The following is a 14,715-nucleotide window of genomic DNA, read 5'->3' on the forward strand; positions in this document are numbered from 1 at the left end:
TACCAAAATATAGTGACTTAACGTGGCAAAAACGCATTTATTCTCTCAAGGATGTACAGGTGTAAGGCACGCTTCGTGTGATCGCTGTGGTTATAAAGAAGCACCATCCGTCTAAGATCTAGCGATCTTGTCTAATTCTCTTACTATTTCTGTTTGTGCACAGATTTTTCTATGTAGATGTTCATATTATGTGAGGACAATGAAAGTTTTGTTTTACTCTCCGACTCCTAAACCTTTTATTGGTTTCATTTGTAAACTGCACTGGTTAGATACCTCCGAGGAGTACGCGGGCACACTGTGAAGCAGCATCGAAGGACACGTCCTGTTGCCATCTCGGAGGCCCCAGCTGAGGACACTGAGCAACTGAGGACCCCTGGTTCTTGGGGAGTGGTTACCTCCAGCTCAGCTCACACAAGGCTGCAAAGTCGGCCCTAGCACTTCCCACCACTCCCGCAGCTAGTAAGAGGCGGGCTGGAGAGGGCGATGTTATACATGGGAAGACAGGTCCAGAGACACCGCCTTAGGAGGAGTGCCTGTTAAGGCTAAGAGGCTGTTCCATCCCCTCCCTGTGGGGGAGAAGGGTGTGCTTCCCCCTCAAAACCAAAAGAAATAATGGCTCTAAAATCATTTACCATGGCTGCCCACAAGCAGAAGGAAGTGGACCTCTCCCTGTGGCACAGCTGCCGGCTGCCCACTGAGCACAGAACCTTGAAACTCGACCAGGGCAGTTCAGGAGCCCCTGTGGACAGTGCCCCTGGCAAACGTAAGGTGTGAAGGAGATGCCGCTTCCTGTTCAGGGCTGCTGAGGGAGAGAAGCTGGCTCCTTCACTCTTTGCAGCAGATGGTGTGATGGTTGCGTCGCTGGACTCCCACCTGGTCAACCATGGTTCGAGTCCTGAACCTGGCAGCTTAAAACTGATGCCCTGTGAGTGCATGCCCAAGATCCTGTTGCCATCCCCCCAGGGGGTGATTTCTCTTTTTCTTTCCTTCTGTCTCTGTCTGTCTTTTCAGCAGGCACAGCAAAAAAAAAAAAAAAAAAAAAGAAAGAAAGAAAGAAAGAAAGAAAGAAAAAAGAAAAAGAAAGAAAGAAAGAAAGAAAGAAAGAAAGAAAAAAGAAAAACAAAGAAAGAAAGAAAGAAAGAAAGAAAGAAAGAAAGAAAGAAAGAAAAGAAAGAAAGAAAGAAAGAAAGAAAGAAAGAAAGAAAGAAAGAAAGAAAGAAAGAAAGAAAGAAAGAAAGAAAGAAAGGAAGGTGAAGTGATTTCACCAAATTCTTCCCTTAGTAAATGGAAGAATCAGGACAGGATTTCTTTTCCTGGAGAAGGGCTGGGGGAAGCAAGTCATTGTAACTGCAGGAGTTGGGAGGTCGAGACTGAGGCATAGAGGACAAAGGCATGGATCTCAACACCAGAGTGCCACCTGTGTGCTTTGGGCTTTAGGACCCTGAGGAAAGGGTCCTGCTCACTCCCTCAGCTAGTGAAATAACCAAGTGTCTTGAAATCCCTCAAGTAGGCAGAGGGACCTTGGTCCCTTACCACCGAGAAAATGGGTTCTATCAAAATAGGGGAAAGGGCCCAGAGAGGAGGCCAAGGACACAAAGGGAAATCTTGTGTTTGGAGGGACTTCAAAAGGATCATGGACAAGTGGAATTAGGGCCAGCAGGTAGTGTGGTGGGGAAGGCTCTGGACTCCCACGTGGCTGACCATGGTTTGAGTCCCAGACCCAATGGCTTGAAATTCACACCAGGTACATGTGCGTGGATGCCCAAAATCCCAAGAGGAGATGAAGAGAAAGGATTACCGCATGACCATCCTCCCTCACTTCTGTCTCTTTGTCTCTCTGTCTCTGACAAGCATACACACCCTATAGCAAAAATCTCTGTCTCAATAAAAAGGTGGAATTAAAGTATGAGTTTGGGCCAGTAAGTGGCATAGTGGTTAGGGCAGCTGGATCTCTCATGGTGGCTGTGCCATTTGAGTCTTGGACGCAGTGGCTTGAAAAATACATTGGGTGTGTGTGCGCGCACGTGCCCAAATCCTGAAAGGAGAAATGGAGAAGGGAGCGCACAGTGGCCAGCCCTCCTGGGGGTACTTTATCACTTTCTTTCTTATTCTCTCTCCTCTCTCTTTCCACCTCTGGAGAGCATACACACCATCGAGGCTTTTGGGGTTTTTTAATACAAATTGATCTTGGTATCAAAAAATGTAAATCTATATATTCTTAATACACATTTACATGGACTTTTTAAAGACACCCTCCTACAGATCTGACTTGGACACACCTGCACCACACCATCCGTGTCCTACTGCCCCGGGACCAATGAGGACTCTCCCCAAACCTAAAAGCAGAGTGTGGACCTGAGATCAGTACTGTCTTGAGGTTCATCAAGCCCGTGAAGTTTGCTGCCAGAGTCCCTCCCCACCCTTCTCTACATCCCAGTGGTTGATCTGAATTTCCACTAATCACTGTAGCGGCCTTGCTCGGGGGTGGGGGGGCAGAAGTATCTGACTCAAGGGGCCGCATGACCTTACCACCTTACCGGAGGAATCCAGGAATCCTGGGATCTGAAAGGAGCCTGCGGTTCAAGTGCTGGGACCTCATTTTTATTCTTCTGGCAATGTCTCACTGCCCTAATGCTTTTGTGGAGGGAGGGGCACAGCAGGAAAAGAGAGGGTAGATGTAGGGAGGGAGGGGAGAGGATGGGAGGGCAAGTGAAAAAGGGGTCTCACAGTGTCCATTGGTTGGTTCTGACCCAAAAAGAGATGGAGACTCATTTCACTGAACCCATAAGGTTACTGTGAGCACCTACTGCAGTAAATGGAATGGATCGTCTTGTGTGTGTGAAGGGGGGGGAAGGCTGCGGTGTGGCAATAAAACACATTCTGTGAGCCTGGGCCACAGGAGGGTTCTAGATTTGTGTCCAGAGACCTCCCTGAATATGAGGCCTGTGTATGTCCATGAGGGGGCTGGCTCAGGCTGCAGGTGGGTCATGGCATCAAGACTCCATCAGGAGTATTGTTTCTCATCTCTCCCTCTCTTTCTTGTTTATGAAAGAAAGTAAGCTTCCAAATGAAAGAGAAACAGATGTCTGGAAAAGCAGGCAACTTGAGTGGCTTACCCGAAGGAAAAAAAAATCAACCCAATAAAAGATGGGCAAATGACCTGAACAGACAAGTCTCTAAGGAAGACATACGAACGGCCAAAAAGCATGTCAGAAAATACTCTACATCCCTTATCATAAGGGAGATGTAAATCAAAACCGCAGTGAGATACAACCTAATCTTAGCTCACCAGTCAGAATGGCTAAGATTTTAAATATGTATCTATATATTCAGGGACCAGCAGTTAGCGTAATGGTTATGTCGCTGGACTCCCATGGGGCTGACTGCAGTTCAAATCCTGGACCTGGAGGCTTAAAACTCACACTGGGTACATGTATGTGCATGCCCAAAATCCTGAAGGGAGAATGGAGGAGAAGGGAATGAGGGTAGCGTGACCATCCCCCCTGGGGGGGTGATTTCTTGCTTTCTGTCTCTGTCTGTTTGGCGAGCACACATGCCTTATACCAAAAATCTCTCTTACAAAAGCCGACCAGGGTTAGCAAGTGGCATGGTGGTTAAGGACACTGGACTCTCACATGGTCAACCATGGTTCGAGTCCTGGACCTGGTGGCTTGCTTTCTCGCTTTCCCTCTCTCTCTCTATCTCTGTCACTCTCTGGTCAAATTAAAATAAAATAGATAAAGTAAAATCATTATTTTAAAAAAATAAAAAAAAAAAAGCCAGCCAGGTGGCCAATAGGTGGCGTGGTGGTTTTAGGCACTGGACTCCCACATGGCTGACTGAGGTTCACATGGCTGACTGTGGTTTAAGTCTTGGACCTAGTGGCTTGCTTTCTCATTTTCTTTCTCTCTCTCTCTCTGGTCAAAATGGAAAAAAATAATAATAAAGTTAAAATAATTATTTTTTTAAATTCATTTTAAAAAGTCAGCCAGCCAATAGTGTGGTGGTTAAGGCACTAGAACCCGCATGGCTAACTCCACAGTTTGAGTCCCAGACCCAGAGGGTTGAAAAACACACCAGGCATGTGTATGTGTGTGTGCATATGTGCACAGCAAAATCCAGAGAGATTGGAGGAGTTGTGGTGTGGCCATCCCCCTGAGGGGTTATTTCTCACTTTCCTTCTCTCTTTATGCACCACTCTCCAGCAAATGCATGAGCCCTATGACAAATATATATATATAGATAGATAGATAGATATTCATATATTTTAAAATTTTCATCATGACCTGCTAGGAAAATGGGAAGTCAGAGGAGAGGAGAAAGGGACTCTGGGTGCGACAGAGAATTGCGACAGGTAAGTGGAGGCCGAGGAGTGCCGTATGGACAGTAGGAGGCTCTCCCAGTGTAACGCCCTCATCTCCCAGCTTAGAAAATTTCATATGCAGGCTTTCTCAACCACAGATGTCTTTAAATTTGTAGATGAGCCTATTTCTGTTTGGCTGTTTGGTTGTTTTCTTCACTGGGAACTACCGGCATAAATAGGAGCATCATGTAAAGGCTTTTCAAAAGCTCATGAGAAATGTGTATTATAAAAAAGCTGTCCACAGATTTCAAACCCTTGTGCACAAAAAATTAACTTATACTTTCGCTTGTATTTTGGTATTTGCCCTGCTCCTTAATCCCAAATAAAATTAAAACAAAAGGGGAGTCCTATATTTTGTGGACTCCCATGTCTGTGCACCTAATTGAAAGGATTTTTCTGGGGCCAGCAGGTGGTGTGGAGGCCTGGTGGCTGGCCCACACATGGACTGTTTCACCATTCAAGTCCCAGATGCAGCAGCTTGAAAATCACACCAGGCACATGTGCACATGTGTGTGCATGCCTCAAAACCTGAAAGGATAATGAAAAAGACTGCAGTATGGCCATACCCTAGGGGGTGATTTCTCTGTCTCTGTCTCTCTCTCCAGCAAGCACATGCACGCTACGGCAAACAGGGGAGGAAAAAAAAAAGATTTTTCTCCCATTTAAAAAGACATTTTCAGGATCAACAAGTGGCATAGTGGTTAAGGCACTGGACTCTCACCTGGCTGAGCGCAGTTTGAGTCCTAGACCCGGAGGCTTAAAAATCATGTCAGGCATGTGTGTGTGTGTGTGTGGGTGCGTGCCCAAAGTCTCAGAATGGAGGAAATGGGATTAAGGCGTCGCCATTCCCACAAGAGGTGATTCCTCACTTTCTCTCTTGTCTCTCCAGCAAGTGCACACAGCCTGTGGCCAAAAAAACCTTTAAAAAAAGAAAAGAAAATGAGAAATTTTAAAACAAGCACAGTGGTAGAGAACATTGCCTAGACAGAACATAAGGAAGAAAATATGCCAAGAAGTGAGAGAGGTAGGACTGGCCATGGCACAGCAGAGATGCAACCTTCTGGCCCATATAGGAAGGTTCCAGGTCCTCCCTGAGCAGACCTGCACATACGTACCCATGGCCAGGGCTGGCTGAGGCTGGGTGGGTCATGGCAGCGAGCCCCTACAGGGGCACTGTCTCTCTCTCTCACTCATAGAAGAAATAAACTTTAAAAAGTGACTTAAAAAGACAATGTGGTCAGGGAAGGAGAGCAGGTCAATGCAGGCCAATCCACAAGGCGCCCTGCAAGCAGAGGGAGTGTACAGTCTGCTAGTCCCTCCCTGTGGAAGGGAGGTGGGAGGAGCCACTGCACTGGACTCTGCTCTGGGGATTTTACCTGGGGTTGGCCCCCAACAATTGGGGATTTGCTTAGACAAGAATGGATGGAATCAACCCCTAAAGTCACCTTCATCACATAATGGAAGAGTCCCAAAGACTTCAGACTGGATAAAAAGCCTACAGAGTGAAAGAAGTGCCCGTGCCCAGACACTGAGCTCAGCCAGCCCCTTCCAGCAGTGCTCCAGAGCCAGCTTCCCGGCAAGGCCCCGAGTGCTCCTCTCACCTGAAAACAACTCCCTCCTAGCGTTCGGTGTCCCCGCCCTGCTCAGTTGGTTTTTTCCCACCTTATCATGTTTGGTGTAGTTTTCTGATTGCAATCATTCCTGACTGCCTTACTCCCTCCCACTAGGGCAGAAACCATCTGAGAGCAGGGCCCTTGGCTGTTCGGTCACTTGGTGGGTCCCTCATGAGGAGAATAGAGACTCACACATACGACACCCTCGGCACATATTCGCTCAGTGAGTGGGAGGTGCGTCTTCGTCTCTCAGTCTCAAAGCCTTTGAGAATCAGGTCGAATCATGAGTTTAGAACGGGTGGATTGGGGAGACCAGGGGGGAGATGGCAGAATGTCAGAAAATACTTGCTGGGAACACATCAAAATGCAAAAGTGAACTTTTTTAAGCAAATGTTTATTTATATCAAAATACAAAACATTTCTGAAGCAGAGTAATGTTACATGGAGACCAATTAAATACTAAACTTCTTTTAATGGGTTTAACTTCCAACACTCCCGGGGTGCCTTCACTGGTGACACACCTTGTCATTGGACGTGCGTTTTCTCGTTCGTCTGCTTATGCACTTTTCCCTCGTTCTGATTTTTAACTCAGGATATGAACATGCAGTGTTACTGGCGATGAGTTGGTTAGTACTTGGCAAGCCTGAAAATACCAGCAAGTGGAGCCAGCCTGGCAGCCCGAGCTCAGGCAGGCTGCAGATTCTATCAAGTCTGAGGTGTCACTCGGTTCTGAACTGGCAAGTCTAAGGCCAAAGGGATCGCGGACACTAGAAGCCAGGGCAGGCATTATTGCTTAGGGCCACAGAGCAGGTGTGGCTCAGGCTCTTCTCCACAGGGGTCTTCTCTGTGAACTGGGAAGAAGGGGCAGGACAACCATGAGGCATCCACTTGGAGGGTGGCCCAGAACCGGCCCAGGCCCCAGGATGGGTGCCCCAAGGATCCTGCAAGAGGAACCTTCCTCCCATGCAACCAAGCAAGGGCTAGAGTAGAGAGACTCCCCTAGGTCTGGGAAATCTGTGACTTGCTAGCTGGACATACCTGCCCCTTGGAAGGGCCCTTTATGAATGCTCAGAGTTTGAGGGAAAAGCACCTGGTCAAGCATGTAGCTATTCCCAATGCCCCTCCCTCCCCTGACGGAGAAGAAAGGAAATGGACAGGAAACAGAGGAGACAGCATGCCCCCTGCATTCCCACAACCACCCCACTCCCAGAGCCAACATCAGTCTCCCTTCCAGGCCCCCAGTTAGTGCATTCACTTTGGCATGGTGCACCTGTAAGCTCGAACACGCACACACACGCACACGCGCAGGCAGGCACACGTGCGCACACACCCAAACACCTGGTTTTCTTTCAGAGCCTGCTCCGGCAGCAGGATGGAGTCCCGTCTTCACCACCACCCTCTGGACCTTCAAGTCCCCAAGACCCAACCCCAGGCTTGACACGCACTGGCATTCCCAGGCTTTTGAAAAGAGGGTGATAGAGCAGGGAGCTCCCCAGAGACGAGTTATACAGAGTGTAGAATATGTTCATATAAGGCTTTGGTACAGCACCGATTTAATGCTCTTATAGTTTGATTTCTTTGTTATCTTTTAGAAGAAAAAAAAAAAAAAAGCTTACTGAAAAAATAGTGTTTTTATTTACTTTTGAGTTACATACCTGAAGTTCAAAAAGTAAGCCTCTAGTTGCCATTCAGATTCACACTCAGAGGTGGTCTGTGTGCAGCTACACAATTGTCGGTTTGTCTTTAATATTGAACCAAAGTCAGCCAAACAGTATAGCATGAAGTCAGCTGCCCGTGATAACTGACTTAACCAGTCCATACATACAGAACAGAGAGAGAACACAAAAGCCACCCCGAAGTCTCCCACCCCAAACCCCAAGGGAAGAAATCAAAGAGAAGACAAAATACAGCAAGATTGAAAGAGCCAGTGGGACGAAGGAGCATCTGCCCAGCTGGTCTTCGAGAACAGCACCATAAAGTACCCTAGCGCAGTTACGTCGTAATACTCAACATTCGAGAAATGGAAACGAGGTTTGAGCGGTCTCCACAAGGAGACCTGGCAAGGAGGGGGTAACCCTCCAAGCTGAGAAAGAAAAGAAGAGTTCGAAATGAGAGCAAGAGATCTCATGACGAATCTGACATCCCGTTGACTTGTTAGGAAAGGACAGAAGCCAGAGGCCACCTGTGGGCACCCAGAAGTGCAGATTTTCACCTCCCTGGCCACACTGCCCATCCATCCCGGACCCTCTTATGTCTACAGACCACTCAAAGGACGGAAGGGAGTCTATAAAAGTTCCCTCCAGGTATGTGAGAAAATTACTACCAGGATGACCAAGCGCCTCCTGGTGGAAGAGAAAACATTGGAGAGAAAGGGCCATCATTGCTGGTGTGAAGCCAGACGTGGCCCCTTCACATCAGGGCTATGGCGAAAAGGAGCACCTGTTAAAAGTACACCCCGTCCGTGCCCCAACCTCTGGCCCCACAAATGGCAGTTAAGAAATTAAATCTGGTTGGGACTTAAAGAGTTTCTGACACTGATGTATACGACTTAATAAATGGAGCGTAAAACTGCTATTCTTCCCGAAACAACCATACCCCTTCTAACACCTTGGTCTAAGGTTCTAGCATCGAGATCATTCCACAAAGCTCTCCTCCCAAACTCTGGACACAGGTGGTTTCCTCAACAACAAGAGAGACCCCACACTCCAATCTCTTACCGATGGAAGTGTGGTCACCTCCTACCCATGAGACTGTCCATAGTGGTTCAACTTGAACATTGACAGCAAAGAGGAGGGGACAGTCCCAGCAAAAGGCCAAGGAGCAATGGATGACGCCTCTTCCCCTAGCTACTTGTTGATGAGTATGAGGGAAAGGGCAGACCCCCACTGATCCTTGGGAGAGCAATTCTCAGTGGATCTGTCTACTGCAAATGCTCACCCCCTCCCATAGCAGAGGTAGCACAACTCAAATAGCTCCACGAACTCCCTCAGCTCCTACAAAAAGAGAAAAGCACCAAAATTCAATACACCTTCCCCTATTTGGGGACCACAGAGCAGGCCACAAGCCCATGGACCAGCTGGGGTTCCTGGCAGTGGTAGAGGACCTCAAAGTTGGGGAGACCCATCACTTCCACCTGTCCTGCTAACTGAGAGAGCCAGACAGGACCTTGAGCTTAAACACCTACAGTCAGATCTCAGTCTCGGCTCCACAAGCCTTTGTGAAAAGCTGGCTCCTCAGAGAACTTGGAGCCCGATGCTGGGCTCTCTCTTCCCCTCCAGCACTGCCCACCCTCTCACTGTCTCACTGAGGGCCAGGGGACGGCAAGGGCACAGGGAAGCACAGCGGCCTCTCCAAGCTCTAAGATTTCAAGGTAGGAGTTATGCCCCAGTCTTCCCTTTCATTCCCCCACACGGAGAGTCCGTTGGGAGGCTGAGGAAGGGGACAGCAATGTGCAAGAGAGTGGCTTCCATGAGTCCAGCACCTCCATGCTGCTGAGGTTTCTAAAGATCAAGCCTTTGGCTCAGAAGAACGTGGGGGACCTGGGCCTCGTGGAGGCCAGCCCTATGAGGTGCCTGTGGTGCCAAAAGGATTTACTCTGCTGGTCATGGGTGCACCAGAACGGGTCAGTCTACAGAGACAGAGACAAGGGCGGCTCCTAGAGCCAAAAGAACAGTAAAGGAAACCCCTCCTCATAGGGAGGCTTTGGTAGCTTGGGACAGGTCGCAAGTTGGAAGGGGCAGAATTTCCCACTCTTCCTCTTGCTCAACCTCCCCGAAGGAAAACAAAAAAAATCTTATACGGAACAGCTGGAACAGCTGGCTGTGTCCTCTTTGGGCCTCCTGTGGGCACTACAGGAGAGATGAGTGACTCTGCCAGTTGGACCCAGGGTGGAGGCCCTTTCAGGACTGCACAGACAGGCCCCTTTCACTTCAGTGTCCTTGGGAAATAGCAAGTGTTCTGAGCAGATGACCCCAAGGAGAGTGCCCACATGAAAGGCAGAGCCCATAGGTCTGATGAGGATCAGGAGCTGGACTCAAGCTCCACCCAACCTACTCTTCCGGTAACACAGAGCAGTGTGAAAGCCATTCTCAGGGTTGGGCATCTGAGTTCCCCTGAGCAGACTCTGTGGACAAGGGCTCTCAGGGAGCGTCCTGTTTCGGTTGGGGAAAGGGGGTTAGTGGTGCCTCCATCTGAGTGAGGAGCAGGATAGAACCGAGAGACGGCAGTCCCGAGCTCCCTGGCTGCCTGTGCCGCTGCCCCAACCTGCTTCCGACATCACTGTGAGCTCTTGGCAACCAGAGCGAGCACCGGCATCCAGGAGACGCTTAAGCTGAGGCTGCAAGGCACGTGCCCAGCATGTGTGAGGTCTCGTATTCTCAGAGAGGTATTCAGAGTACGCAAGGGCTCCTGCTCCAACACACATGAACCCCTGCTCCCCAGAATCCCTCATTCTGGGTCAAACTCTTCCAATACGCTGTTCAGTTTTGTTAGTCGCAGGTTGGGAGCTGGAAGAAGGTTCCACTAGGGCTCTCCCTCCCAGTCATGCCCGAAGTTCACCTCTCACTCCTGATCCTCTTTCACCGTCCAGAACTGGACCGTACTGTTTCCAATGGCACTTTATTTTCCCATTAAAAATAACTGAAAAGGCATACACGACACATTATACTAGATATCACATTCACACTCGTTCCAGAATCTGCAGCAATGAGAACAGGGTGTCTCTCCTCCAAGACTGAGCCCAGTCAGGCTGCCAAATGCTCAGTGCCACACCCTCTGCAGCTGCTTGGTCAAGGTGCGACAAACCAGGACAGATATGACTCTACACCTCGAGACCATTGTGACCTCCCCCTTCCTAATGTAGCTGAGCCAGACTCCAGAAAACTGGGTACCACCCCATGGCCAGATGGGGAGGGTGCCTCAGAGTGCACAGCCTCCTGGGTCCTCACTACCCCACAAAGCACTTCTACCAAAGAGTTCAAGTCATCCCCCCAAGACCAGAGACACACGGACCCTGGTGCTTTGGGGAATTGGATCCGGCGGCCCCCACAACCTTCAGCTCACCTGTCCTTTTGCAGGTGGAGTATTTGTTCTGTTCTTTTAAAAATGTTTTATATATAGATTTCCATCAGAAAGACCCACGCAGGTGCAAACAGAGGGTGTCAGGGGCAGGGTGGGGATGGAGGCGGCATCAGGCATGAGTTAGTCTCGCGGCCACCGAGGGGAGGTGGGGCCCTCAGACTCTTCTAAGCGCAGGTACAAAAATAAAGCAAACTATGACTTCATACAGATATAGAGATATATCGATAGGATAGCTAGACTTTATATAGATTTTCTGTATATTTCTATGTGTGCCCGGCTTTCATCTCCTGCCCCCATAGCCCACTCCCCAGGAGGACCCTGGCCTGCAGTGCCCAGGCACCACGAATGCATCTGCTCCTTGCACCCTCCCCCCACATAAGTTTCCCTCTCTCCTTAAAATAGCATAAATTATATATATTTATATAATTTTATATACAATCTCCATAAAAAATACACTAAAGGTGGTGTATTACTAATTGGACCCTCCTACCAACACACACATCATCCAGCAGAGAGGGCCGGCCACAGAGGGCCCCTGAGGCCCGATGCTACCCAGACGACTTGGCTGGCGTGTCCCTAATCCTGCACATCTTGTACACACACATGCACAGCACACAAGCTATGCACGCATGTGTACCCACATCTCGAACATACACATCCTGCTAACCATAAACACTCACATACACACACACCCATCACACACAAAAAACATACGCACACACCACATAAACCACACCCCCACGCACCACACATGCACACATACACTCACACACCACAGAAACTATGCCCACATCACAAACATATGCATACACACAAAGCCCCATATCACACATACAAAAAGCACACACATACACCATCACATACACACCCATGTCATTGACACCACACAAACCACACATGCACCCACACAAACATCACACAAACCACTCCCTGCCACATACAACCCATCACACATACACTCCAAGCATATACACACACTTGCCCATATCACACATATGTATGCAACATGCAGATATCCCACACACGCCACATTCTGTACAAATTCAACACCTCGCACAGTACATGCATACCACACACAACACACATACATAACACATACAACACAGAAGCACAGGCTCACACACAAACCATGAAAACATACCCAAGCCACAGCACACACCCCTACCTACCATACACCCCACTCACTTCCTGAATCCAGGAAAGGAACGCTGGAATAGACCTCTGCCGGGGTTAGAGACCAGAGAGATACTTGGCACCTGCTGGGAACAGGTGAAACGATCCAGTTCTCTGGCCCAGCCAGGACGTGGGCGCCTCGTACCCCCCCTCACTGGCAGGAGACGACATAAACATTCCCTGATAGAGCGGCCGACACCCCTCCCAAGGATCATGAGATGGCATGAGGAGGGAGGGCTGCTCCCCCCAAGCAGAAAGGTTTCACAGATCCCCAAGCCAAAGGAAGCAAGATGCCCCGACACCCTCATCACCAGTAAGAGGAGAGCTGGCATTTGCCCTTCCACCTACTTGTGTGAAAACCCCACACATGGCCCGAAAGCATGCTTGCGGTATTCCTAAGGCCAAAAATGCAATTCTCCCTCCCCAGCCCAACCCTCGTGCCCACCCTGCCCAACCACCTCCCAATGGTAAACCATGCACAAAGTCAAGACCCCTGGAGCCATAAGGTGGGGGAGGGGGAGAGAACCTAATAGGAATGTGTATAGGGTGGAGGGGGCGAGATGGCCCTAGGTCCTAAAACAAATCCAGGAAACTCAGTGCCAAAGAAAGGGGGGATTGGTGGAGCACGTTTCTTCAAGACCCAGTAAAATCAGACTGAGATAGCCACTCATGTCTCACCCACTGGGATGAGACAGGTAGACAACTAAGGGACCAGGGATGACAGCTGAAACTGGTACTTCTTTGGCAGACTCCCCCACTAACTTCCACCGAAACTACTGCTGCTGGCCCCAGAGAAGAGAGCGCCCGCGAGACTGCAATGACTAGCTGTTGTTCTGGCAAGTATTTAGCAGTCAAGATGCCCTGATTCCTCAAGGATGGCCAGCCAATGTGCTGATACTTAATTTTTCCTTATCTTACACAGAGACTCTTGGGGCATGGGGGTGTCTTTGGACCAAACTCAATCTACTGGGAACTTTTCCACCAGCTTAAAATGAGGTCATGAAAAACACTTCTAGTCTCTCAGTGACCCCACACCCAAAACATCGGGTGGGAATTTGACGTCCACTCCTGAAAAATTTATCTGAAAGTGTAGATGGGCCCAGAAAGAAGACTCTGGATCAGTATAGATTCATGACCAGAGGGAGGGGTGGTAGGGACACCCCTAATCAAACACCAAGTTGGTAAATAGGTTAAGTATAATCTTAGTTTTAACTTCTTCTGAAGAAGAATTTTTCATTCTGTCTCTTGATTCACAAGGAAGCAGAGTTGGAGACATTTAGGGGGCAGGAAGAATGGCTGGTTTCTGATTTCAGGGTGAAGCTCTTCCATGCAACTCCATCAACCACAAACTGGTGACTTTATCCAACCAAAAGAAGAGAATGTGAAGACAGACCCTAGATATAAAGCCACTCTGCAGCTTTATGCCTAAAGGAAGCCTCTAGATCTCAGGAAGAAAGGCCATGCCCCAGTCAGGCCCAGTCCCTCCTCTCCATAGCCACCCCACTGCTTCGGGAACATTTTCAGATCACAGACACGGCAGGGAGACAACCTGCTTCATCTGCCGTCAGAACACAGAACGACTCTTTCTTCTCTACTGACGAAGAGCTGGTGAATAGATGGGCATCTAAGACAAGTCTCCAGGCTACGGGTCTGAGGAGCGCCCAAAAACAAATAGATAAAGTTGAAACACATCACAAAGATGTCCATGCTTGGTTTGGGCACTTAAGTGTTAGAGGCTAATTCTAGAAGAAGCATGGAAATCCAGCTAAGAAGCAAGACCTCTTCCAAGGTCCAGTCTGGGCCCACGTGCCAGAATCCCAACCCGTGACCTGTTGTCATCAACAACCACCCTTCCACACCATCCCCACACATACTCTTCACTGCGCCCCCCACCAGCCAGGCAATCGCTCTTGTCTTCCTTGGGGTGATCCCCAATGTGCACACTGCACCCTTGGGGATAACTAAGTTATCACACGTTCCCAGGCGAAGGCACAGCTTGAGGTCCCCAGGTTGGGACTTACCCTCCTATCCAGGACCCTTGCCCCCTATTCCATGACTGATCTGACACTCTGGTTCCTTCTAGCTGCACACACGCCTGGCAGAGGATAGGCCTCTGCTCCCTGCTCCAACTCTCTAACGCCCCTTCCTGACCACAGTCAACCTACATCCGGCCACTTGAACACCCCTGACCCACTCCCCATAGCAACAACCTAGCCACAGGGGCTCCCAGCCTCCGTCCTGCTGGGACCTGCTGCCACTTCATTCTGCAGAAGGTGCAAAGGCTGGGCTGGACCGAGAAGCCCTGGCGCAAACATGTACGGTCCCCAGGGAGAGCAGGGGTGCTGTTTGCACGGGGTACGGGGGCTCCGGTGCTCATGCCCAGCTCTGCCATGGCTCCTCCTGCTGCTCCCCAACCATTCCTGTGATACCCCACAAAGCTCCTTTACATGCAAGCAAAGCAAGCCCAAGATTACCCATAGCTCTTCT

Source organism: Tupaia chinensis, unplaced genomic scaffold, assembly GCF_000334495.1.
Source record: "Tupaia chinensis unplaced genomic scaffold, TupChi_1.0 Scaffold000274_1, whole genome shotgun sequence".
NCBI classification, from domain to species: domain Eukaryota; kingdom Metazoa; phylum Chordata; class Mammalia; order Scandentia; family Tupaiidae; genus Tupaia; species Tupaia belangeri.